The sequence below is a fragment of the Budorcas taxicolor genome, chromosome 4 (assembly GCF_023091745.1).
Source record: "Budorcas taxicolor isolate Tak-1 chromosome 4, Takin1.1, whole genome shotgun sequence".
Lineage (NCBI taxonomy): Eukaryota > Metazoa > Chordata > Mammalia > Artiodactyla > Bovidae > Budorcas > Budorcas taxicolor.
The window spans coordinates 76,859,625-76,887,554 of record NC_068913.1 but is presented as its reverse complement, the minus strand read 5'-3'; the positions used below and the strand labels follow the sequence as shown (position 1 = coordinate 76,887,554).

Genomic DNA, 27,930 nt, shown 5'->3' with positions numbered 1-27,930 from the left:
GTAGCTATTTAATCTCCCAAATTGTCCCTTTACTCTGTCCCTATCACAAACACACAGAGAGGAAAGGTCTCAAGAGAACACAGCAAGAGGACAGCCATCTGCAAGAAAAGAAGCTGTGGGAGAAACCAACCCTCTCAGTACCCTGATCTCAGACTTCCAGCTCTGTGACCCACGAGAAGACAAATGTCTATTGTTTTAAGCCCCTCAGCCTGTGGTGCTCTGTGCTGGCAGCTAGCACAAAACTGTCTGCCTCTCACATCCATGGTGGCCCCTCCTGACCATCATTCCAAATAATTAATAGAGCATTTGATCTTCCATAAGTACTTCTTCCCCAAGGTTTCCCAGGTGGCACTAGTGGTAAAGAATCCACCTGCCAATGCAGGAATATAAGAGACCAGGTTCAATCCCTGGATTGGGAAGGTCCCCTGGAGGAGAGCATGGCAACCCACTCCAGTGTTCTTGCCTGGAAAATCCCAAAGAGAGAAGAGCCTCATGGGCTACAGTCCCTGGGGTCACAAAGAGTTACACGAGTAAGCGACTGAGCGCTAGCACTAATCACCTCCTCCCTAGTGACAGAATATACTTGCTATCTTTCTTATAAGTGCCATCAAGCAGGAAAAAATCTTCCTGTCCCCAGTAAGAAATGAGCTTCCCTTAACACCTGACATCTTAGCTCTGTGCCACATAAGAACAGAAGTGGATTTAATGGAACGAATGGGTTAGAGGAAACCAGGTTGGTGTGAGGATTCAATAACCATGATGATGTGAAAAAGCACACAGTTGGTCATAGAGTGGGTGCTCCATGAATGTAAACGCTACCCCTCGAAGAACACACAACCCACCATGCCCACTGAGAGGACATCTACAGAGGAAGGACACATTTCTCACTTTGTCCATTTGGTCATCAGATATTAACAGAAGCCCAGTGTGGGTCAGCCTTGTGCAAACTGGAGGGAAACCAGTAAGAAGCAAAGCCAACTCCACCCTCAGGAGTTTACTTTCTTCTGGAGAAAACAGATGACCAACAAGGAGTATAATCAGGGTCTTAGCGACTGATAAGCACCAGACAGGGAAATGAGGTGGAGTTGGGGTGGGGTGATACTGGTGCTAGATTAGTAACATTTATTCCAACATTTGCCTGACACCCACTGTGTACCAGGGATCATACCGGGTGTTGGGAAAATAAAGGTGAACAAACAGCTTCTCTCAGAGGAATGGCCGTCGAGGGCAGGGGAACCCCTGCCTGCCTTCCTCAGTTGCTCCAGAAGCTCTGGTGGTAACCACCAGGGTCTGTCTGAGACTCCTATTGATACTCACAGACCTTGGTTACACTGACAGCACTGTTGGGTATGATTTTTTATTTTCCTTTTCCTTTCTTCCTCCACAATTAAATCTTGTTATTCGAGTGGCCTCAGACCTCTGTTCTCCACAGACAATATTCAAGATTAGGACTAGAGCAACTGTGGAAGAACTGTCAATTTCCCCATGAGACTTTAGAAGTCCAAAATAAAGAATTCTCTATATCCTAGTGGACACTTCTTTCTTTTATTCTTTTAAAGGGGACAAAACTAACTTAAGAAAATATCCTTTGCTTATGGTCAAAGGAAGAAAACGAAAGCATTTCCAGTGTACAATCATCTGACTTAATTTTCAAAGCACCAGTATCTTTATGGGGTCCCAGATGGTGGGTGAGCACTGGGCAGTGTTCAGAAGGACATCAGAAGGGACGGCTGGGATGACTGATGGACATGAGCAGTGATCACATGGGACTGAGCTCCATGAGGCTTGCACAATTCAAAATAAAATTGGAGGGAAAAGATTAATTCTGAGCCTTTTAGTCGCCAATGCAAATATATACTATTTATATTGGCTATAAAATTCACCAGGAGTGATCTGCCTGGTCTCAAAGTGGTCACTGACTCCAGGGACTAAGAAGAAAGTTTGGGTTCTGGACTCATCCTCCCCTCTTCCTGTCCCTCTGATTCTAACAGTGTGGCCTCAGACCTGGCTAATCAGAACATTCCTCTGACCCCAGGGGGAATCCAGGAAGGGTGACCCTGAATTGACTCAACATGAAGCAAAAAGACTTTGGGCTCCTGGGGAAAACGATTCTGATTTGGAGAAAGCTCGATTCTGAGAAGATGTGGGCTGGGCTGGTGGCCGTCAGCTCAAGAGGGGACAGGGTCAGTGCAGTGAAGGCGAGACCTCCTTTAGACACCCAATGTGGAGGCTGGGTCATTAACTCTTGGTCAGACCTGCAAAAGCAGAGCAACTTTGGAGTGCTCTGACCCTTTGCGGCGACCCTCTGCTTTTCTTTCTGTACCTCTGGCTTTCTTTTGTGTTCCTTTCTCAGCCTGGTTGAGGTTGGGGTTTTGCCATCAGCACCTGAAAGACCACATGAGAGTCTGTATCCTGGTCCCAGTTAGTAGGCCCTGGTCGTGCAAGGAAACTGCAACCCACGGCCCATGGCCACGCACGGGTCAGTGTCTGCCCTCTTAGATGCCCCTTGCTTCCAGGCCCAGCGGTGCTCTCCTCCTGTGATTTGCCAGGAATGCTGGGATGGGAGCAGGTGTGATAGGGGACCAGATTCAAGCTGATGTTGTCGGAAGCATTCAACTTGATGTTTGGTGCCTTCTTTTCCCTCTGCTATGAGAAGGGGATGTTCCAGATCCAAGTAAAGAGGGAGGCCCTGTCCTTGACCGAGGATGCAGAATAGTCATGGACTGGGGCCAGGAGGATCAAGCCACCATCACGGCCGACCTGCAGCTGGCAGGACAGAGCATTAGGACCCCCGGGAATGTGGAATGTGAGAAGGCAGCTTCTGTTGAGCAGCAGTCTCCCTGGCTTCTATCGCATCCAGTGGTAGTGGCGGAGGAACACAGCATCCTAACCCGATCCCACCGAACCCCGACTCCGAGCTGCCCTCGTGATGTGGTCCACTTGGGCACCCCTCACAGCTGCTCAGAAAGCCAGGCAGCCTGGCTGTCCCTGGAAGGTGCCTTGTCTTGGCAGGTTCCCCTCACCCTGGAAGAAGTGATCATAACTGACTCCATGGACTGCATCGCCAGCCTCAGAAACAGCTTGTAAAAACCAGATCCCGAAATGGGTTAAACATTTTCCCTTGCTACCGCCAATTCTAGGTTTTTATCCCATGATAGAAAGTTCTACCATCTTATAACATATACTTGTTTAGGAAAATACCACAGAGTGGTGGCTTTTAAGAAATACCTGTTTTCTGAGTAAGAGAAGAAAAGGCAGAAAACATGAAAAAAAAAGTCTATTACCGTACGGTAAGAAAAAGTAGGATTTATCTTTTTTGATGGCTCACTGGGGAGTGACATGATTTTATAGAACTGTACATTTCCACAGAGCCAAGCAATCATATTTTACAGAATTTGGTTCATTATGAGAAATATGCATAAAAGAGAGAAACAATTTGCCCTAAAATGGAATTGACTACATGGAGAAACTCAGAGATTTGTGGACAATCCATTCCAGGACTTCTCTACTCATGGCCCTGGAGTTGTGTGACACTGTGATTATATATTGTACATATATGTATGTATGTATGTGTATATATATGTATATATATGATTATATATGTATAATCATATATATATATGCATGGGCTTCCCTGGTAGGTCAGCTGGTAAAGAATCCACCTGCCATGCAGGAGACCCCAGTTTGGTTACTGGGTCAGGAAGATCCTCTGGAGAAGGGATAGGCTACCCACTCCAATATTCTTGGGCTCCCCTGGTGGCTCAGATGGTGAAGAATCAGCTTGCAGTGAGAGAGACCTGGGTTGGGAAGATCCCCTGGAGGAGGGCATGACAACCCACTCCAATATTCTTGCCTGAAGAATCCCCATGGATAGCCTGGCGGGGTCGCAAAGAGTCGGACACGGCTGAGTGGCTGAACACAGCACACAGCACATGCGTATGCCAGCGTGCTAAGTCACTTCAGCCGTGCCTGACCCTTTGCGGCCCAATGGACTATAGCCCGCCAGGCTTCTCTGTCCATGGGACTCTCCAGGCAAGCATACTGGAGTGGGCTGCTAAGCCCTCTTCATATATATATATATATATATTCGGGTTTTGTCCCCATCTCTGGCACATAGCTCCTAGAAACTTTGAGATTTCCTAAGTGAAGAAAGCAATAGGTGTTTCATTTTACATTAATGGAGTGATTTTGGAAAGCTTCTGGGAATGGGAGATGGCTGTCAATGGAGCCAGTCCTGTGATTAGAAGGTTCAAATTTTCAATTCCATCTCCCTTGACCTCTGGGGAATCAATCAGTTGGAAATAGCCAATGATTTAATCAATCCTGTGTATATAATGAACCCTCCAGAAAAATCCAGAAAGGCAGGGTTCAGGGAGCTCCCCAGTATATGACAACGTGGAGATTTGGGGAGAGTAGGCTCTTTGGAGAGAATATGGAAGTTCCATGTCCTTCCCCATGCCTTGCCCCCTGCATCTCTCCATTCTGGTTGTTCCTGAGTTACATCCTCTTACAATAAACTGGTGCCCTCTGAGCCACTCTAGCTAATTAATCAAACCTGAGGAGGGGATCATCGGGACCTCCCTGGAGCAGGTTGGTCAGAAGCACAGGTGACAACCTGAAGTTTCCACTGGAGTCTGAGCTAGGGGATGGGGCAGTCTTGGGGGATCTGATGCTGTCTGTGGGGACAGGGTGTTAGAACTGAATTGCTTGTTGGTGTGTATCCCCTCAGCTCTACCTGCTCCCCCCACACACACAGCAACTGGGGGCAAAGCTTTAAATTGCTGCGCACACCTTCACATCAATTCTCCCTACACATTGAGGGGTATGAGAACACACAACCCAGATCAAATAGTCCAGACTTCATCTTCTACAGACAAGGACTGAGGGAACCCACGCCGAAGCCTCCAGGGCAGGTCAGTGGTCCAACTGAGGTGTAATACTTCACAGGCAACAACGCTCAAAAACCCCATTGTTCTCCCCCCAGACGGCCAGTGAGCAGCACTCCCCAGGACTGATGCTGCGCCCACAGAAGAGGTGAGCAACTTGCTCACTTTGGGGGGTTTGAGTCCCAGGTGCAGCCTCTGGGTAGAGAATGCACAGGGGAAGCAACTGAGATATACAGCAGCCCCAAAGGAGGGGCTTTGCTACTAAAAGTACTAGCTTCTTTCAGAAACAGTTGGTGAAATAAAATTCATGTTTTATGGCAAGATGAAAAAAATCTAAACGAATTTTTCTTTGCCCCTTTGGGCCTCCTCCCTAACCTCTGGTGTGTGTGGTGCATCTGCGCTGATCAGACCCCTTAGGAGAGAACCTTCCTTCTTACCCTTGTAAAGCGCCATGGTGACCCATGACCCTCCATCACTTTGTTCATGGAGATCTGGACTGTTCAAATTGTCAATAATGCATCATGTAGTTTACAGCCCTCTGTCTCAAAAACTTACATAACTGTGCTTTGACCTCTAACAGGCAGAAGAGTTCCTGGAGCTTTCCTGAGAGGCTGTTCCCAGGTTATAATCCTCAGTCTGGCTCAGATAAAATTTTCCATTTCTGTCTTAGATCTACTGATTTTTTTCATTGACACAAGAAACGACAATGTCCCATGAAAGTAATGAAGAGAAAACCCTGGCAGCCAGCAGGGCCCAACCCCCAAGGCCAGGGGACAAGGGATCATCCCTGGTGCAGGAGGGATGGCCCAGCCCAGGAGCCAGGAGGACCTGCTGTCTGGACGTCACCCAACTCAGTCCATCGGGGAGAGACACCCTCCCAAGGCCTGGATGCAGTTGGGTTGGCAGGACCCAAATTCTCACCTTTGACACAGCACACAACTCCCTCCCCAAAAATACCAAAGGAAAATCTGATTTGGAGTCAATGAGTGCCACACCATCCCAGTGGAGGCCCCATGGCGTGGCCCCACAGGGAGATGGCCAAGTCCAGACACAGCTGAAGGGGCCTCCACCAGAAGAAGGACTCTGAGACGGCATTCAGGTTATCAAAGGCCATGAAACACAGCCTGGGCTCCGGGGGCTGGGAGAGATGACACTCAGGGAAGCAGAGATTATAGAACCATGGAGCGAGTGCGTTTGAAAAGAGCCAGGATTTTAGCGGAAAGAATAGCATCCATAGAACGGGGCCACAGAATCCAAGGGAGTTGCAGGTTGTCAGACACAGTCATTGGATAAAAGCAGAGCAGACAGCGTGAAATACAGACATGGACCAGACGCCGGAGAAGGTGGGAGGGTGGTAGCGTGAGAAGCCAGCTCCAAGTCACGACTGATCTAGGAGAGAACAGCGCGTCTCACAGAGTCGCTGGTGTCTGGAAAGAGGGAACCTGATTTAGTTCTCCCCTAACGCTGAGTGGCCCATCTCATCCCCCAGGCCGGGCCCCCTTGGAGCTGGAAAGGACACCACTAACCCTCAGCTGGGACCAGAGGCGTGCAGCAGGCACCCCCTGAGATCCATGACCTTCGTTTCAAGGGTGCCCGGGTGCCTATGTGGGCTCTTCACATGCCTGCCCGGCAGCCTCTTGTGCTAACACCCAAAACGCACCTGCCTCTACTGACCCACAGCTAAAATAAATTCCAGACTCTCTATCTATCTGAAGAAGACCCCTCTTAACTTTCTTGCAGGTGACAGTGTCCGGCTTCAGACACCCCAGCCCCACCTCCTCTCAGAGCCCGGAAGCCACGACGCAGGCAGTGGGGCAGCTGGTGCCAACAGGGTGCCTGGCTCTGGGGCCAACATGGGCAGCACAGATAGAAGCAGCAGGAACCCCACTTGGGCGACTTTGCTGGTGGTTAGGACTCCATGCTTCCACAGCATGGAGTTCAGTCCCCGGTTGGGGAACTGAGATCTTTAAGCCATGCAGTGCAGCAAAAAAAAAAAAAAAACTTAGGAAACACTGCCTTCCTCAAAGCCTTGCTCCTTCCACGGCCACCCACAGAAGGCACCTGGCTCACCAGGACAGCTGGCAGGGTCTCAGGATCCCCCAGCTCCATGTTCACAAACTTGAGCATTTCAGTCCCACATCCCACCAGGAATCAAATGCCTGCTTCCTGTGAGTTCAGCAAGCCTCTACAAAGGTGACCTGCCATGTGGTTCCTTTTCTTGGATGCCAACTCTCTCACTAGCACGCTCTTAACGATGGTCCCCAAAGGACATGAGTCTGGAACCTGTGACCCTGTCTCCCAGCTAACGGATGCTCTGAGAGCGCAGAAGGGTCTGTTCTCTCCCTCTCTCCTTCCCACTTCCCTTCTTTCTTCCCTTGCTTGCTCCCCTCCTCCCTTCCTTCCTCCCTCCTTCCTTCATTCTCCTGTCCTCTTTTTTTTTGGTCTCGATACTCTAAATGCCAGGGGCTCTGCTGATTCTTCAACATTTAATTTGCATCAAGCCGTGGCCCCTGGGCTCAGGAAATTCAGAGGTGGGAAGGCCAAGTCAGCCTGCCCCCCTAGGAGTTCCTGTGTGTGGACCTGGAATCGGGCCCAAAACAGCAGCTGCCTTTTAACCTAGGCCTACCCATGCCAACCTCAGCTCCAGCCCATTAGGGTCGCCAGAGTCAGCAAGGGAGAGTCCAAGAGGGCCCATTAAACTTGAATTTAAATGAGCCACAGGAGGTGTGGTCCTAGGGATTTGTCTCTTGCTTCAGCAGTGCTTGGATGAAACAGACCCAGGGATGCCCCTTGCTCCAGCCTCCGACCATGCCCCAACATTTATTCCAGTGGCAACTTTTGGCATCAGCTACTCTGCTGTCCGTGATTACTGGGACCAGCCACAATTTTTTGAGCTTCAGTTCAGTTCAGTTCAGTTCAGTCGCTCAGTCATGTCCGACTCGTTGCAACACCATGAATTGCAGCATGCCAGGCCTCCCTGTCCATCACCAACTCAGACTCACGTCCATCAAGTCAGTGATGCCATCCAGCCATCTCATCCTCTGTCATCCCCTTCTCCTCCTGCCCTCAATCTCTCCCAGCATCAGAATCTTTTCCAATGAGTCAACTCTTCGCATGAGGTGGCCAAAGTACTGGAGTTTCAGCTTTAGCATCATTCCTTCCAAAGAAATCCCAGGGCTGATCTCCTTCAGAATGGACTGGTTGGATCTCCTTGCAATCCAGGGGACTCTCAAGAGTCTTCTCCAACACCACAGTTCAAAAGCATCAATTCTTCGGCACTCAGCCTTCTTCACAGTTCAACTCTCACATCCAAACATGACCACAGGAAAAACCATAGCCTTGACTAGACGGACGTTAGTCGGCAAAGTAATATCTCTGCTTTTTAATATGCTATCTAGGTTGGTCATAACTTTTCTTCCAAAGAGTAAGCGTCTTTTAATTTCATGGCTGCAATCACCATCTGCAGTGATTTTGGAGCCCGCCCCCCCCCACAAAAAGTCTGACACTGTTTCCGCTGTTTCCCCATCTATTTCCCATGAAGTGATGGGACCAGATGCCATGATCTTCATTTTCTGAATATTGAACTTTAAGTCAACTTTTCATTCTCCTCTTTTACTTTCATCAAGAGGCTTTTTAGTTCCTCTTCACTTTCTGCCATAAGGGTGGTGTCATCTGCATATCTGAGGTTATTGATATTTCTGCTGGCAACCTTGATTCCAGCTTGTTTTTCTTCCAGTCCAGCGTTTCTCATGATGTACTCTGCATGTAAGTTAAATAAGCAAGGTGACATACAGCCTTGACTTCTCCTTTTCCTTCTGTTCCATGTCCAGTTCTAACTGTTGCTTCCTGACCTGCATACAGATTTCTCAAGAGGCAGGTCAGGTGGTCTGGTATTCCTATCTCTTTCAGAATTTTCCACAGTTTGTTGTGATCCACACAGTCAAAGGCTTTGGCATAGTCAATAAAGCAGAAATAGGTGTTTTTCTGGAACTCTCTTGCTTTTTCCATGATCCAGCGGATGTTGGCAATTTGATCTCTGGTTCCTCTGCCTTTTCTAAAACCAGCTCGAACATCAGGAAGTTCACGGTTCATGTATTGCTGAAGCCTGGCTGGGAGAATTTTGAGCATTAATTTATTAGCATGTGAGATGAGTGCAATTGTGCAGTAGTTTGAGCATTCTTTGGCATTGCCTTTCTTTGGGACTGGAATGAAAAGTGACCTTTTCCAGTCTTGTGGCCACTGCTGAGTTTTCCAAATTTGCTGACATATTGAGTGCAGCACTTTCACAGCATCATCTTCCAGGATTTGAAATAGCTCAACTGGAATTCCATCACCTCCACTAGCTTTCTTTGTAGTGATGCTTTCTAAGGCCCACTTGACTTCACATTCCAGGATGTCTGGCTCTACGTGAGTGATCACACCATCTGATTATCTGGGTCGTGAAGATCTTTTTTGCACAGTTCTTCTGTGTATTCTTGCCACCTCTTCTTAATATCTTCTGCTTCTGTTAGATGCATACCATTTCTGTCCTTTATCGAGCCCATCTTTGCTTGAAATGTTCCCTTGGTATCTCTAATTTTCTTGAAGAGATCTCTACTCTTTCCCATTCTGTTGTTTTCCTCTATTTCTTTGCACTGATTGCTGAAGAAGGCTTTCTTATCTCTTCTTGCTATTCTTTGGAACTGCATTCAGATGCTTATATCTTTCCTTTTCTCCTTTGCTTTTCGCTTCTCTTCTTTTCACAGCTATTTGTAAGGCCTCCTCAGACAGCCATTTTGCTTTTTTGCATTTCTTTTCCATAGGGATGGTCTTGATCCCTGTCTCCTGTGCAATGAAAGGAACCTCTGTCTATAGTTCATCAGGCACTCTATCTATCAGATCTAGGCCCTTAAATCTATTTCTCACTTCCACTGTATAATCATAAGGGATTTTATTTAAGTCATACCTGAATGGGCTAGTCGTTTTCCCTACTTTCTTCAATTTAAGTCTGAATTTGATAATAAGGAGTTCATGATCTGAGCCACAGTCAGCTCCTGGTCTTGCTTTGGTGACTGTATAGAGCTTCTCCATCTTTGGCTGCATAGAATATAATCAGTCTGATTTTGGTGTTGACCATCTGGTGATGTCCATGTGTAGAGTCTTCTCTTGTGTTGTTGGAAGAGGGTGTTTGCTATGACCAGTGCATTTTCTTGGCAAAACTCTATTAGTCTTTGCCTTGCTTCACTCCGCATTCCAAGGCCAAATTTGCCTGTTACTCCAGGTGTTTCTTGACTTCCTACTTTTGCATTCCAGTCCCCTATAATGAAAAGGACATCTTTTTTGGTTGTTAGTTCTAAAAGGTCTTGTAGGTCTTCATAGTACTGTTCAACTTCAGCTTCTTCAGCGTTACTGGGGCATAGACTTGGATTACTGTGATATTGAATGGTTTGCCTTGGAAACGAACAGAGATCATTCTGTTGTTTTTGAGATTGCATCCAAGTACTGCATTTTGGACTCTTTTGTTGACCATGATGGCTACTCCATTTCTTTTGAGGGATTCCTGCCCACAGTAGTAGATATAATGGTTATCTGAGTTAAATTCACCCATTTCAGTCCATTTTAGTTCACTGATTCATAGAATGTTGACGTTCACTCTTGCCATCTCCTGTTTGACCACTTCCAGTTTGCCTTGATTCATGGACCTGACATTTCAGGTTCCTATGCAATATTGCTCTTTACAGCATTGGACCTTGTTTCTATCACCAGACACATCCACAGCTGGGTATTGTTTTTGCTTTGGCTCCATCCCTTCATTCTTTCTGGAGTTATTTCTCCACTGATCTCCAGTAGCATAATGGGCACCTACTGACCTGGGGAGTTCCTCTTTCAGTATCCTTATTACTGATCAACCACTAGTCCCAGATTCCTCAGAATTATTCCACTGAGGCGGAGGCCGCCGTCAACCACCTGGTCAACAAGCATCTGGGGACTCCTACACCTAGCTGTCTCTGGGTTTCTGTTTTGACCAAGACAATGTGACTCAGGAAGGGTGTGGGCCACTTTTTTCCACAATCTGGCCAAGGAGAAACGCACGGGCAGCAAGCATCTCTTGCAAATGCAAACCCAGTGCAGCAGCCATGCCCTCTTCCTGGACGTGTGGAAGCCATCTCAAGATGAGTGGGGCAAAACCCAGGATGCTATGGAAGTTGCCCTTCTCATAGAGAAGAATCTGAACCAGGCCTTTTTGGATCTGCATGGCCTGGGTTCTGCCAGCGCAGACCCCCACCTCTGTGACTTCCTGGAGAACCACTTCCTAGGTGAGGAGGTGAAACTCATCAAGAAGCTGGGTGACCACCTGACCAACCTCTGCAGGCTGGCTGGTCCCCATGCTGGGTTGGGTGAATATCTCTTCAAATGGTTCACCCTCAAGCATGACTAGGAGCCTCTGAGACCAGTGGCCTTTGAGGAGCCCCCTGCTGATGTCAGGGCTTCCTGAAGCCCATCTCTGCAGCCACTAGGCAGCTTTTTAACACCCCAAGACCTCTCTCAAGCCTTGGACAAAATGGAAACAATAAAGGTTTTTGCAGCAAAAAAATAAGTAAGTAAATGAGCAACAAATACTGTTTGGTATAAGTACGTCCCACACACTGCATGGGACATTCTCACTCCACCCTAGTACAATGCCATGGCAGCCTGCCAAGAATCTCCTCCTTTACTTGGAGGGATCTGAGGTCCAAAACTGGTGGAGCCCAAACTTGTAACCTGCAGATTAATGTTCTGTGTTCCCTTCCAGGTCTGTGTCAGACAGTCACTGAGACCACAGTCTGGGTGAATCCTCACAACACCATCCTGAGGGCAGGTGGCTCTTTAATGGTGTCCAAAAGGGCTCTGTGAGCTCTGAGCTCTTCCAAAGAGATCAGTGACCACCAACCAGCGTATAATTCTAAAATGTTACAGAAAAGTTTAATCACAGTTTGAAAAATGAAAAGAAAAAAAAAAACCCACCCCCAGAGATTATCAAGTTTACAACCATGTTCCATCTTTCCTTATTGAAGACAAGCACACCAGGAATTAATAACACTAGCACTGCCTAGCCAGTCTTCATTCATCATTATAATTTTAGTCCTTAGAAAACTCAGACAGAGAAATTAAGCAACTTGTCTAAAGTAACACAGCTGGGGATGAGGGTGATGGAAGTGAGGGGCGGGCCCAGCACTTGGTGGCTGTGAGATACATAATCACTGAGAACACCTATCTGTCTTGCTCTTTTCATTGTACACTCTTCAGGGTCCTTCTTTCTTCTCCTCCTTTCCCTCTCCTCCCCCAAAAAACCAGTGTTACTCATCATCTTAAAGTAAACCAAGCATCTGTGCTTACATTTCAGTGGTGTCATCTCCTTTCATCCACCCAGAAACACTGACTTGCCATATATTTCAGGTAAGGAAACCAGTTCCAAGAGGTTTGCCCAAAGTCACAGAGAGAGGAAGTGGCAGAGTGGTAGTCAAATTATCCTACATCTAAAATCTTAGATCTTTCCACTGTACCACTCTATTTCTCAAAAGCCTAGCAAACGCCATTCATTTATGGCTATTGTCTTTTATTGTGGTAAAATTAACATGTTTAACCATTTTTAAGTGTACAGTTCAGTGGCATTAACACCTTTACAACATTGTGTAAGAAGAGCCCCTCTCTAGTTTCAGAACTCTTTATATCACCGAGAAAGGAAAGGTTGTGCCCGGAAGCAGTGACTTCCTGCTTCCCCTCTCTCAGCCCTCAGCAGCACAGACCCCATTTCTGTCCTGTGGATTTGCCCATTCTACACACTTCCTATGAATACAGTTCTATAATATGTGATTTCTTACATCTGGCTTCTTTTATCCACATAATGTTGTGAAGCTCAGGCACATTGCTTCATGTGCTGGTACTTCATGCATTTTTAGGGCTGAATGATATTCCACTGTGTGAACATATGACAGTTTTCACCCATTCTTCAGCTGATGGACATCTGAGTTATTTCCACATCTTCACTGCTGTAAACAGTGCTGCTGTGACCCTTCACGAACAAGTTTTTTCTTCAGTATCTGTTCTCGTGTCCTTGGTGTATAGACCCAGGAGAGGAGCAGTTGGGTCATGAGGGAATTTGAGGGCAATGGGAACCCACACTGGACTGTGATACTTGCACAACTGCTATGCATGTGTTAGAAGTTACTCTACACCTTTAGGGCTTCCCCAGTCCTTAGTGGCTGAGAATCTTCCTGACAATGCAGGAGACATGGGTCTGATCCCTGTTCAGAGAAGAGTCCACATGCTACACAGCAACTAAGCCCATGCGTCACAGCTACTGGGCCCACACGCCCTAGAGCTCATGTTCCACAACAAGCAGCCCCCACTCGCCGCAGGGAGCAGCCCCCACTCGCCGCAGGGAGCAGCCCCCACTTGCCGCAGGGAGCAGCCCCACTCGCCGCAACTAGAAAAAGCCGACACGCAGCAACGAAGACCCAGCTCAGCCATAAATAAACAAATAAGTCTTTTTTATTTTTATTTTTTTATTTATTATTATTATTTTTTTTAATTTTAAAATCTTTAATTCTTACATGTGTTCCCAAACATGAACCCCCCTCCCACCTCCTTCCCCATAACATCTCTGTGGGTCATCCCCATGTACCAGCCCCCAAAATAAGTCTTTTTTAAAAAGTTACTGAATACATTTAAATTGGGTGAATATTGTTGTATGTATATTATATATTTCCATAAAGGTTCTAACGCTGTTATGCAGTTTTAAGAATGACCATTTTAATCAGATAATATATTATAATATTTAGTATATTATATATTTAATATGTAATATTTAGTATATAGTATAATATTTCATCAAATGGATGTGCCCTGTTTTACTAGATAACTATTGAACTTTAGAATGAGAATATTTTCAATCTTTCATTTTTTAAAATACTTCAACCAACATCTTTGTTCATAAAGCTTTCACTCAAAGCTGTTTTTTAATGATTTCGTTAGAGCTGGATTCCAGAAATGGAACATGGGACAATTGGAATGCCCATTGTCATGGCCCTTGCTGTGTATTAAGGCTTCCCTGGGAGCTCAGCTGGTTAAGAATCTGCCAGGAATGCAGGAGACTCCGATTTGATTCCTAGGTCGGGAAGATCCCCTGGAGAAAGGATCAGTTACCCACTCCAGTAATCTGGCCTGGAGAATTCCATGGACTATACAGTCCATGGGGTCGCAAAGAGTCAGACACAAGTGATCGACTTTCACTTTCACTTTGCTGTGTATTCACACTTCTTGTTCTTTAACATGAAAGGCGAAAAGCAGTCATAGAGGTGGTTGGAAGCATATCGCATGTGTTAAAAACTGAGGAATTCAGAAAGGTAATAAAACAAACAAAACTCTACTTGTTCACCATGGGAGGATTCTAAGAAATAAACTCATCCTGAAAACTGTAAGTAAAAAGGGAAGGAGGAATCAAGTATTTATCCTGATTTTCCTGTAAAAACTGTACTTTAGAGTCATAATGTGATTGCAGTGAGTAAATGCCTAAGGTAAATAGAGTCCTTGTAGGCAATACACACAGAAGAGATAAATAGAATATTTCCATTTTGTGACCATTTTGGTCACTGTAATGCAAGGTCTTTACTTGTCATAAAAGGAATGATCCCAAGTGTTCCTTTTTAACACCAGAGACAGAAGACAGGAGGAAGGGCGACACCTGGAGGACTCTGGGTGGGGTTCTTGGCAAACAGAAGCAGCTCAGAGGAGCCTTCAGAACTCAGCTGGATGACTCAAGACAAGCCATCTGATTTAGAAGTCCTCGTGGGGGCCTGTCAGACCCCCAGAGACTACAGCATGGGTATCATCTCACACACAAAGCCATCCACCATGAGATGGGGGAGGAACGGGTGATGTCCCAAAGGAGAGCCATGCCAGGGCCAGGTCACAGGACTCCTGTGCCCGCGGGAAACAGTCTTTACTCAAGTTGTTGTTGTTTAGTCTCTCAGTATTATCCAGCTCTTTGGGACCCCAAGGACTGTAGCCCACCAGGTTCCTCTGTCCATGGGATCTCCCAAGCAAGAATGCAAGAATACTGGAGTGGGTTGCCATTTCTTTCTCCAGGGGATCTTGGCAACCCAGGGATCCAACCTGCGTCTCCTGCATTGGCAGGCAGATTCTTTTACCTGAGCCACCAGGGAAGCCAAATTACTCACAAGAAGGGGAATCAAGGAGCTGATCGCCCTGCTCTCCGGACCGGCGCCCTCTGGGGTTAGTTCTTACAAAGGACCTTACAGGGAAAGGAAGACTTAGATGCTCAGCAAACCCTACAGCTTCACAACCACAGTCATTGCGCACAGAACGCCCCCTTCTGTTTCTGTACTTAAAACTCACGACACGTCTAGGAAATTGCTTTTCTTCCTCGTTTCTGCAGAGCTGAGGATGGGGGAGGTGGAGAATGTATGCCGTCCCCCGACCCAGGCCCCTGGACGGCGAAGGGCCCCCAGCTGCCGGGCCTCCCCTGTGGAATGGAGACGCCATGTGCAATCCCGCGAGCTAAACCTGCAAAGCACCGACACGTGCCCTGCCCGAGAAGGCTCTGAGAGGACCCACCACCTTCTCTCCTCGCTGAGCGGGTCCCTGCTGGGTTCGGGCGAGTATGAGGACTCCTTAGGGCTCCCGACTATTCTGAATGCCGGTCTCCTTGCCACACCAAGCATCCCGTTTCCCAAGCCCTGAGGTCTCAGCTGGAGCCCCCTCTCCTCCCCAGAAGGCTCTTCTCAAGGCTGGGCTACTGCCGATACAGTGCTCAGGACCGAGTGGGCTGTCCACAGATTCCCCACCCCTCCCCCGCCTCCGCTCGAGATCCTCGCTCCCTACTCCTAGCCCCGGTCCGGGTCCCGCGTGCGAACCTCCCCGTAGCCCCACTGCCCCACGCGAGTCCCCGATGGCGCGCGCCCCCTACCGGCCACTCCGGGACCCTACGCAGCATAGAGGATTTTCCTTAATAGAAAGCATTTTATCGTTGTGTTTAGTCGTTCACTCGTGTCTGACTCTGAGATCCAATGGACTGTAGCCCACAAGGTTCTTCTGTCCATGGGATTTCCCAGGCAAGAATACTGGAATGGGTACCTATTCCCTTCTCCAGGGGATCTTCCCGACCCAGGGATCAAACCCAGGTCTCCTGCATTGAAGGCAGAGTCTTTATCTGCTGAGCGACCATTCTGAAAATACTCCCCCACACACAAAAAAAGAAACAAAGAAAGAACAGAAAAAAAGGGGAACCCTCCCACTCTAGCACAACTACAGGTACCATTTTGTGTTTTTTTCTGAAGCCTTTCTTCCACGGTGTTTGTGCTTCCACATCCTCCAGCAATGACAGGAAAGCACACACAGCCAGCCAGCCCGCAGGCGTCGATGGTGGACAGCAGTTTACCAACCCTCAGGAGCCTGCAAAGGTACTGCACACTTTCTCTAAATCAATGTTAATATGTCTCCAACCCCCAGCCTCCTCCTGGTGGTTGTGAAGTGCAGGCTGTGTGAGCATTTCCTTACCCAGCTGCCAGCAGCAATGAACGTCCTGGGGTCCCAGGTGACCCTCCCAGCCTGGTCCCTGCTGACCGCTGAGGAGCAGGAGGCCCTGAAACTCTGTAGTCAGTGTCACTCCTGGCCCACCTTGGTCACTCACCTGTAGGTTTGCGGGTGATAAGGAAGAGCTCAGATGCACAAGCACAACCACACATACAAGCAAACACGCACACATTCACAGCTGCTCTATAGAGCAGAACCCCTCCTCCAGAATCCTTGGACCCAGTGGTGGCCAGGGGAACACTAGGGGCCAGGATGCAACCCTCTGAGCCGGGGGCACGGTCCCCTCCAGGAGCAGAAGCTCCCACAAAGCCAGGAAGAGAAGGGTCTTCCCACAGCAGTGCTTGCAGCCCTGCTCAGCGTCGCTTCTGGGAGCGCAAAAGACCCTCCAAGTCACAGAGAGCTAAGATCTGCGATTGCCGTGACTTCCTTCCTCCTTCTCACCCCAGTAAACTGTCTGTGCTTGTACAGAGTGTATGCAGCCCTTGTCTGATACCCTGGCCTGAAGAAGTACACCTCTGTCACCTCCCAGGTGAGGGGGTCCCTTAAAGCCGGAGGGAGAGGAGGGGAGGGAGCATGCAGACAGCAGCATAGGGAGCGCTGCTCAGGCTTAAGCTCAATGGGTTGTTTTGAGGCTTCTAGGAGTTAATGTCTGACACAGAGTAAATGCTAAATAAATTTAAAGACTAATACTGCTCAGATAGCTCATGGGCCTCCGTCCAGAAATGAGGCCTTCCTTTCTGCTGCGTAAGCTCCTAAGAGCAGGTTTGGTGGGTTATACGGTAAGTGCATGTTTAACCTTGTAAGAAATGTTTCCTAAGTGCTCACACACTTCTTGCATTCCTTCCAGCAATGGGTTGGAGTTCCTCTTTGGCATTTTTAAAAAAATTTAACCGCCTAAGAGTGATGGAATGATATCTCACTGTAGTTTTAATTTGCATGTTTCTAGTGCCTAATGAGGGCTTCCCTGGTGGCTCAGTAGTAAAGAATCCACCTGCCAATGCAAAACACCCGGGTTCAGTCCTTGGGCTGGGAAGATCCCCTGGAGAAGGAAATGGCAACCCACTCCAGTATTCTTGCCTGGGAAATCCCATGGACAGAGAAGCCTGGTGGGCTACAGTCCATGGGATCACAAATGCCTATTGATGTTGAGATGATTTTCATGTGCTGATTTGCCATTTGTGTCTCTTCTTTGGTAAAGTTTCTATTCAAATCTTTTGCCCATTTTTTTTTCAACCTTCACTTTTACAGTATCTGTAACGATGTCCATTCCCACGTATCTTTTCCTACTTTTCTTTGGATAACTAGGTGGATAATAGGCCGATCTAAGAGGCTAAGCACATGTAAAATGCAAACACAGGTTTGATTACATGCCACGACATCCAGTAATTCTGCGTCCTTGCCAGCAGAGCAAGCAGACACCCTGGAACTACACTCACACCGTGTCAGGACTCCTCAGATACTTCAGTTTGGTTCTCTTTCTCTTTCCATTCAACTGGGCCTAACAGAGGAGGAAACCAAGTGCTCCCAATCTGACCCCCACACTCCAACTCTTAGGAAGCAGGTTTGGGGGCTTGTCACACCTGACACCTAGTAACAGGAAAGATGACGACAATAACGCTGATGTTGATGGCGATGACGGTGAAGATGCTGGTGGTGGTGGTAATGGTGACGATGGGGATGATCACCATGTTCCAGGCTTTGCACTGGTTCTTCTTATACAGAACCTCATTCCATCTTCATTGCAACCTTTTGAAGACATGGAGTCTGATGCCCACAATCACAGAATGAGGACTGATCAGCCCAAACCCACCCGTGTACAGAGCACTGGAAAAGGGGGAGACTCATCAGTGCATGCCTCCAAAATACGTGTCCACGCTCTGCCAAGCACAGTCACCTTTCTTTTTAAACGTGTGTTAAAATACTTTTGTTGGTGTCTCCTTGGCTTGTTTCCTCTCTGCTCTTAAATGCAGTGTGATCTGCAGCTGTGCCTCCATAGCTGTTGCTTGGTTGGCTCCACCATCCAGAGAGGTGAGCTTCTTGGTACTTTCACCTTACAGAGGAGGAAAGTCTTCCTTACAGAGGAGGAAAGTCTTCCCCTCCGAAACTCTTCTCCTCAGCCTCTGGCAGGTCCCGAGCTCTGTATGTACAGCACACCCGCTGGGATAGACACATATTCCTGCCTGTCACCTGCCCACCAAGGTAAAACAGAAGTGGAGAAGGCAAGACTCATGGAATCATGCCACAAGTGGCCTTGCTTTTTTCTTTTTCCTTCATGTCCGCTCAGGGGGAACAGGTGCTAGTTGACATCTCAAGCAGGCCCAGTAACTGCTCGTGTTTATATAGAAAATGCCACTCTTGCTTATGGAAAAAGCCAATTGGTGTTGAAGACATGCAGGGCCTCCTGAGAATTCACTTTTCCAAGCTAACTCAGAGTTGTTCACCTCCCCTCGGGTTTTGTTGCTGGAGCCTCAGGCGGGGTCTTGGGAGAGAAGAGCAAGGCAGAAAGGTGCTCATAGCTGGACTCTGAGCTCCCCGTGTCTTTCTGCAGGGTCTTCACAGCCTGGATGATCCCACTGCCCTACACTTCCATGGACATGGGCAAAAGTCCTCCCTTTCGGAAATCACTTCCTCCCTCCTCAGCCCTGATAAATCCTGACCGCTTTTTCCTGGCTCGGACCCATCCATCCTGCTGGGTGGTTGCTGAGGTAGGTGCGAGGTTGAAGGTTCTCTCCCGGCTACAGGTCTCCCCCTGCAGCAGAGCCTGCAGCCCAGGCCTGAGCCACACACACCATCTGGTCAAGCCTGAGCCTCTGCCAAATTTTCCCAGTCTCCTCTTCACTGTGCTCGAGCTCTCCCACCCCCAGTTTTCCAACGACAGAAGAATGGCTGAAAACACACCAGGCTCCTCCCTGCCTGACTTGAGGCAGTAAAGTGCATGCATGCTCACTCGTGTCCAACTCTTTGAGATCTCATGGACCATAGTCTGCCAAGCTCCCCTGTCCATGGACTTCTCCAGGCAAGAATACTGGAGGGATGTTGCTATTTCCTACTCCAGGGGATCTTCCCAATCCAGGGATCAAACCCACATCTCTTGAGTCTCTTGCATTGGCAGACGGATTCTTTTTGAGCCACGTAGGAAGCCCCATGTGAAGCAGTAGTCCCCACCTGTGTGCCCCTGGGAAGCTCCACCTGCTGGTGCTGGGATTTTTAATCAAAGGTAAAGTTTGAAAACTCAACCCAGGTCTTTTGAAGAACTGGTCACCCCACTGAGAGTCCCCACACACTGCACTGTGGGAGGCCTGCCTTTCTCCAGATTCCCTTCCTGTCTCTCAGCTTCCCTTTTCCCACCCTAGGGGTTCCCTGGTTCACTTCCCTGCACAGGCCACCCCAGGGATCCCACGTTACAGAGGAGGAGGCCACCGCCGTGGTTATAGATTCATCCTCTGCAGGCATTCTGTATTTCCCAGTTGGAGCATGTTTGTAAGAGGAAGCACAATTCTGCTTGGTCAGCAAGCCTGGGAGGTAGCTGCTTTGGGTGGTGTGGCAGTGCCACAGAGGTTCCCATGCTGTCAGGCCGATTTCCCTTGTTCTCTCCACGTAGAGATGTTGGCTTGCTGTCCATACCACTCAGGACTCACGTTTGTCTTTAGTCTTTTCGATTCTTTCCACTTTTACCTCTATAACCGCTCTCTGGAAATACAACACACACATTACACCCTTCACCCATTCAAAGTGTAAATGGTTTCCCTATCTTCCCTACCATTCACTGTCAACACAATCAATTTTAGAACATTTTCAACACCTCATAAAGGAGGTTTCTTTTGTTTTCATTCCTGGTATCTCTTTGTATCTATGATCAGATAACAAGGATGACTGGGACACTGAGGCAAGGTGTGGGGGAAGCAGAAAGGTTGGCTGCTGGGGCAAGGAGGTGTAGGAGGGAAGGGAGTGAGGCATATATGCCCTCTCCTTCCTGTGGAAGCTTTGCTGGGCTGGCTCCTATTCAGGCTGACAGGGAGACCACCAGACCACCGCCTTAGTCACTCAGGGATGCAAAGTCACTCAGGGATGCAAACCTTCTCAACCCCAGCAGTTTGAGGCCAATCCTGACCATCTCACTTTAAGCCAGTGCAGGACCTTAATTTGGAAGTTTTCCCACTCTTATTCTAGGGAGTCACCGCTATGAAGGATGAAAGTGAAAGTGTTAGTCGCTCAGTTGTGTCTGACTCTTTGCAACCCCATGGTCTAGAGCCCGCCAGATTCCTCTGTCCATGGGATCCTCCAGGCAAGAATGCTGGAGCGGATTGCCATTCCCTCTCCAGGGGATCTTCCCCACCTAGGGATCAAACCCAGATCTCCTACATTGTGGGCAGGTTCTTTACCCTCTGAGCCACCAGGGAAATTCCTCACTTTTTGTACAGTGGGTCTCAACATTAATCTGCAAATACCATCAACTGGTCTATCAAGGATTAAAGACTAATAATATTTTTTAAAGATAATTATAGGTATGATTACATGCCAGTTCCCTACAGATGCTGTTCTAACCTGTTCACTCATTTAATTCTCAGGACATCAGTATCACATAAGCACTACTACTGTTCCCATCTGACAAAGGAGAAAAGTTGGTCTGGTCAAGTAGCCTATCAAAGTCACAGAGTGAATAGGCAGGAGAGCCAAAATTTGAAGCCAGACAACTAGGCTTTAGCATCCAAACTCCTCATATTAAGACAACTCAATCTATTTTTAATTTTACATGCTCTCCATCTGTAGGTTAACAGCTAACAGACACCACACTGGTCTTTGCGGTTGTGTCTGCTATAGTACCTGGAGAAGGAAACGGCAGCCCACTCCAGTACTCTTGCCTGGAAAATCCCATGGACGGAGGAGCCTGGTAGGCTGTAGAGGGGGTCGCGGAGTCTGTACGACTGAGTGACTTCACACTCACACACTACTGTAGTAAGCTATGCTGCCACTAGGGGGCGACGGTGTCCACTATGTTCTCAGCCACCGCCAGATTCAGCATATCCTGGGAGACTGCAGGTATGGCTTCAGCTAGATTCTTCCAGTTCAAATGGAAGGCAAAGTGCAGAAGGAGGGAACCAGTTTACAGGAGATTGCTCACTGGGGAGAGTGTGCAGGGATGTCTTTTCAGGGCCACAGGGAGGACACAGGCTCTGGAATTGCTGACTGGGTTCTTGCAGCGTCCCATGCTGCCTGGCTGGGGCTTTGACACAGGAAGAAATTAGAGTAAAAAAAAAAAAAAGATAACCAGGACTGTGTCCAGACTGTAGTCAAGTCAATGCATTTTTCTGACCCTGAGCTTCATTCTCAGTAAATGGGCCCAGACCCCTGCTGGCAGTTGTCTGCAGCTGTTCCTTTGTAGCAGCTAAGATCACCTGGTGGTTCAGATGGTAAAGCGTCTGCCTACAGTTGTGAGAGACCTGGGTTCAATCTCTGGGTTGGGAAGATTCCCTGGAGAAGGAAATGGCAACCCACTCCAGTACTCTTGCCTTGAAAATCCCATGGACAGAGGAGCTTGGGGCAGGCTACTATCCATAGGGTCGCAAAGAGTCGGGCACGACTGAGCGACTTTTTCTTCCTTCCTTCCTTCCTTCCCTCCTTCCCTCCCTCCCTCCTTCCCTCCTTCCCTCCCTCCCTCCTTCCCTCCTTCCTTCCTTCCTCTCTCTCTCTCTTTCTTTCTTTAGATCACCCGACTTGTGGGTGCCCCATTTGGGAGCTGTTGTGTAACCATAAGCCAGTTTCAGTGGCTCCTGGCCAAGGTTGTTGGCAGACTCAACCTGTGACACTGGGGGGATCTGTATGGGGCCCACATCCAGGCCCAGATGGCAGGAAGCATGCTCCCACCAGGCCCACTCAGGTTTGTGCTGTGTGGATTCCTTGACTTTTCTGCAGCGGGGAGCTTGAACCCATAAACCAAGCCAACTGACAAGGGTTTGCACTGCACCTAGCAAACAGTAGCTGCTTAACCAATGTCTGTTTTATTGTCCTAACCAACTCTCCAGGATCTAGGCAACTTGAGATGGTCTTAGAAACCCTAAGGGCCCAGAGAAGACCTACGCCCTTTCCCAGGATTCCCTCTGCTTTCAGTTCAGTTCAGTCACTCAGTCGTGTCCCACTCTTAGCGACCCCATGGACTGCAGCACGCCAGGCTTCCCTGTCACCAACTCCCAGAGCTTACTCAAACTCATGTGCAGAGTCAGTGATGCCATCCAACCATCTCATCCTCTGTTGTCCCCTTCTCCTCTGCTTTAGGGCTCAATTTATGGTCTATTTGGTGAAAGGTCCACAGGTGCTCAAAAAAATGTGTATATTACTGCTGAGTGTGGTTCAGGATTTGTCAGTTCGATCCTGTGGTTGCTTATGTTGTGTAGGCTTTCCATATCTTTCTTGATTTTCTTTCCATACTATGCTATTATATAGTGAATGCTGCTAAGTCACTTCAGTCATGTCCGACTCTGTGTGACCCCATAGACAGCAGCCCACCAGGCTCCCCCATCCCTGAAATTCTCCAGACAAGAACACTGGAGTGGGTTGCCATTTCCTTCTCCAATACATGAAAATGAAAAGTGAAAGTGAAGTCGCTCAGTTGTGTCCAACTCTTCGCGACCCCATGGACTGTAGCCTACCAGTTTCCTCTATCCATGGGATTCTCCAGGCAAGAGTACTGGAGTGGGGTGCCATTGCCTTCTCCTATATAGTGAATGGTTCTAGGTGGGAACTCAACATGCCCTTCTCAGCATCTGATAGAACTATTATACTAGAATACAGTGAATAGTTCTAGTATAATAGTTCTATCCGATGCTGAGAAGAGCATCTTGAGTTCCCACCTATACTGTGGATTTGTCTGTTTCCTTTCAGCTCAACCAGCTTTGGACTCATGTGTTGAGCTTCTGATGAGTGTCCATTTAGGACCCTCATGTCTTTCTGGTGGACTGGTCCTTTTATAATTGTATAATGTCCATCCTTGTCTCTAGTAATATTCTTTACCCTAAAGTGTACTTTCTCAGGTATTAGTACAGTGGTTCCTATATTTTTTAAATTAATGTTGGTATGGTATATATTTTTACATCTTTGTAACTTCAGCTTACGTCTGTCACTGAATTTGAACTGTCTTGTTTCATTCTGCAATGTTTTTCTTCAGACATTTACATCAAAGGTAATTACTGATAAAAAGTGAAGTCGCTCAGTCGTGTTCGACTCTTTGCGATCTCATGGACTGTAGTCTACCAGGCTTCTCTGTCCATGGGATTCTCCAGGCAAGAGTACTGGAGTGGGTTGCCATTTCCTTCTCCAATTACTGATAAGCTAGGACTAAATTCTGATATGCGATTGTTTTGTTTTTGTTTCCTTGTTTCTGTTTTCTTGCCTTCCTATTAGTTTTCATTTAAGATTTCATTTTGATGTATTTAGTATTATGAAGTATATCTTTTTGCATAGTTTCTATGCTTGTTAAATTACTAATTTAATCAATGTAATCTATGACTACATATGTGTGTATGTGATTTGTCATTATCTGCTGGTGTCAGCATTTCACCACTTGGTCTGATGTGTGGAAATGTCACCTCCATTGAGGTCCCTTTACCTTCCTCACTTTGAAATATCACTGTCTTGAGTATCGGGTGGTGGAATAATTTTTGTTTCAATCATCAATCATTTTTTATTTATAATACTTGTGAGGAAAAGCAGGGCCTGTCATTCTTTCCACTGTTCTATTTTCTTTCCTGATGCTCCAAGTTCCTTTCATCATTTGTACTTCTGTTCAAAGAACTTCCTCTAGCCAGATCGTTACGAAGAGCTCTACTAAATACTAATTCTTTTAGTTCCTTCACCTGAGAAAGCCTGTTTTCCCTTTATTCCTGAAGGTAGTTTCCCTGAATATAGAATTCACAGCTGGTATTTCTTTTCTTTCAGCCTTGAAGACTGTGTCACTTCCTTCTGGCCTCTGTGGTTTAAAATGAGAAATCCACCATTGTCATTCAGCATACATGATCTGACATCACTTCTGTCTGGCTGCTTTCAAGATTGTTTCTTTGTCTTTGGTTTTCATAAAGGTCACGATGAAAAGTCTTGCATGGATTTTTGTTGTTGCTGTTTTAGGCTCCTGTTTGGGGTTCACACAGCTTCTTGAATCTACATGTTCGTGTCTTTTGCTGGATTTGGAGAGTTTAGCTCATTGCTTCAAATTCTCCTTAGCCCCATTCTCCTTCCCCTCACCATCTAAGACTCAGCGATAACAAACAGTTGTCCCGTAGGTCCCCTCATGTATTCAAGTGTCTGCCAATCAGATTGAACTCATCATTGCTCAGTCAGGTTCCCAGATTCACTCCTCCATCATCTCCACTCTGCTCCTGAGCTCCCAGTGGATCTTTAATTTGCTTTATACATTTTTGTAATGTCATCTGTTTGGCTTTTTTCATGACTTCTAGTTCTTTGCTATGGCTCTGTTTCTGTTTCTCCATTTGTTTGAGTAGAATTTTGACTTGCTTGTTGAAGCATTGTTGCAGCGGTTGCTTTAAATCCTGGCCAGATACTGTAATCCCAAAACCTGATTCATCTGGATGCTGGCCTCAGTCAATTGTGTTTTCTCATTCAGGCTGTAAATTTCTTGGTTCCTGGTACAAGAGGTAATTTCCTATTGTATCCTGGATATTTTGGCTGTTATGTTAGGAGACCCTGGATCTGGATTAAGTCTCATGGGTCGGCAGGGGTGGACCTGCGCGGGGGCAGCACCAGGCCCCAGACCACCGTGGGCTGCACTCCTATTGACTATTCAGGCTTTTGGTGAATAGTGCCCTGAGGCTCTCACTGGCCCCTGTAGGGTTGCCTGAGGGGCAGAGAGGGTCTCACTAAGGGAGAAGGTGGCAGGCCCAAGGCTCAGAGAGCCTTCCCTGGCCTGGCATTTACTGTGGGGGATCACTTGCCTGTGGGAGACATAGAGTGCTTCCAGGAGGGGGCAGGACCCCTGCCTGTGCCCCCAGCACCCCAGTGTCTCTGGGATGAGGAAGGAAGTCTCAGATCCCCAGGGACAAAAGGCTTTCGGAACCAGGTCAGTTGTGGCAGAATCCCTTTTGCTGGGACCCTCACAGGTGACAGGCTTTTGAGGAGCCCACCACAACCCTACTGTTGCCCCAGCCCAGGCTTGGGCTGTAATTGGGCTGTGGTCTGATTCCTCAAGAACTTTAATGTCATTTGTTCTTGGGCCATTTTTCTTGTTACAAATTCAACAACGCTGCAGCTCAAATGTGTCCAGAGTCCATTCCCAGGTCGTGCAATGTCCCTTCCCTATACCCCAGGTCCACCTGGAAACCAGTTCAGTCTTGAGCCGGGCTCCAGTGCCCCTGCTTTATGAAACGTGACCTCTGGGCCACGGTTGGGGGCAGTTCATCCCACCAGCTTGGAGACCACACACAAACCTCTAGGAGACAAAAAAGCCAGGACCATGAAGGGTCATAACTGATGACCCCCAGAAGACTGGTGAGCGGGGCCATAACTAATGGATCCAGGATGAGTGGGCAGGGCGAGACGGGGACAGTCACTGATAGGTCCAAGACCCAAGTGGGTAGGGCAAGGGGGTCTGTCACCGATAGGTCCAGGACCCAAGTGGGCGGGGCAAGGAGGGTCTGTCACTGATAGGTCCAGGACCCTAGTTGGCAGGGCAAGGGGGTCTGTCACTGATAGGTCCAGGACCCAAGTGGGTGGGGCAAAGGGGCGGTCACGGATAGGTGGCTGAGTGATGAACAGGGAGTGGTGAAGCTCCCCGTAAGGCAAAGACTGTCCAGCGAGGCCTGGGGGCATTGGGTCTCGGACAGTTCTCTCTGTAGTCTAGGGCCGTGGTGACAAATCCAGACTGTGTCCTTGAAAGCGCACCTATAAGATGGGTAGAACCAGAGCCCCTCTGCTTTTTTGTCCCTGCTGTGACACTGGTCAAGGGTCCAGGGCCTAGTGAGAACCTTCTGTTGGAAAAGATTCAACCTACCTCCACCTGCTCTCCCTTCCACTCTCAGCACCAACCATGGGGCCACTACAGGTCCTCCGTCACAGCACAGCCCCCTGGGCATGTCAGCAGAGCAAAAAGCAGAAGGCTGCACAGGTATACCCAGCTGTGAGGAAACTTTGAGGTTTGGGGGGGGACTAGCTCCTTATCAGTCCATAATCAAAATGGGCCCAGGGTCTGTTTCTTTTCTGACCTGGAGCAGAAGCAGCCCTGGGGGTTTAGCCACATGGATGGTCACCTTAGTCCTGAGCCTGGTCATGCCTTGGCCCCAGTGTGCATCACAGCCAGGACCCAAATCTCACACGTACTGGTCATACCCAGCTTCATCTTCCTTTCTCGTTGCAGGCTCTGGCATAGTCAGTGGAACTGAAGCCACCATGCTGCTGCTGCTAAGTCGCTTCAGTCGTGTCTGACTCTATGCGACCCCATAGACGGCAGCCCACCAGGCTCCCCCGTCCCCGGGATTCTCCAGGCAAGAACACTGGAGTGGGTTGCCATTTCCTTCTCCAGTGCATGAAAGTGAAAAGTGAAAGTGAAGTTTCTCAGTTGTGTCCAACTCTTAGCGACCCCATGGACTGCGGCCCACAAGGTTCCTCCATCCATGGGATTTTCCAGGCAAGAGTGCTGGAGTGGGGTGCCATTGCCTTCTCCATCCAAGTGGCTTAATCCCCATGGCGTCTTCCACTCCAGCTGAGGAAAGAAACCAACCCTAGAGGGCAGAAAGCCAGCACAGTGGGGCTCCACCTAGCTGGGGGATGAGCCCCACAAGCCCACGAGAGCCTGCAGAACTGTGCTGGGACTGTAACCAGCATCTATTGAAAACAAATAAGTGAACCCACCAGACTTTTGGGGCTTATCTGGTGGGTCATATAGTAAAGAATCCGCCTGCAACGTGGGAGACCTGGGTTTGACCCTGGGGTTAGGAAGATCCCTTGGAGAAGGGAACAGCTACCCACTCCAGTATTCTGGCCTGGAGAATTCCATGGACAGAGGAGCCTGGCAGGCTACAGTCCATGGGTCACAAAGAGTTGGACAGGACTGGACTTTTTATATTCAGGTTCAACACCCACTCTGATTAAACACCTGGGAAGTCCCATTAGAGGCTGACCTACACTAGGAGCTTCCTCCTATAGCTACTGGATTAGGGGCTTTGTATCAATATCAAAAACGTAGCAGCACCTATGATCAATACCACATGTCATTATTAAATTCTTAAAATCTCTGAATACAATTTTCAAGTCTCTGGGCAAAAATCAAACTATATTCCTGAAGGAAAAATATACAATAAGTTTGTAAGTGAATCCACTCATTCATACACAATCCCCTTCAAACTCCCAGATAAACACGCACACAGGCATATTCAGACATGTACACACACCCATCCACACTTCCACACACCCTGTGGGGCACTTCCATCTAACACCAAAAATGCTTGCCTCACTGAGGCTTATCAAG

General features: G+C 48.0%; 1 pseudogene; it reads left to right on the top strand.

Moving 5' to 3' along the window:
* Positions 1-2,718: 2,718 nt before the first annotated feature.
* Positions 2,719-11,304, top strand: LOC128046288 (ferritin light chain-like; annotated as a pseudogene).
* Positions 11,305-27,930: the final 16,626 nt, after the last annotated feature.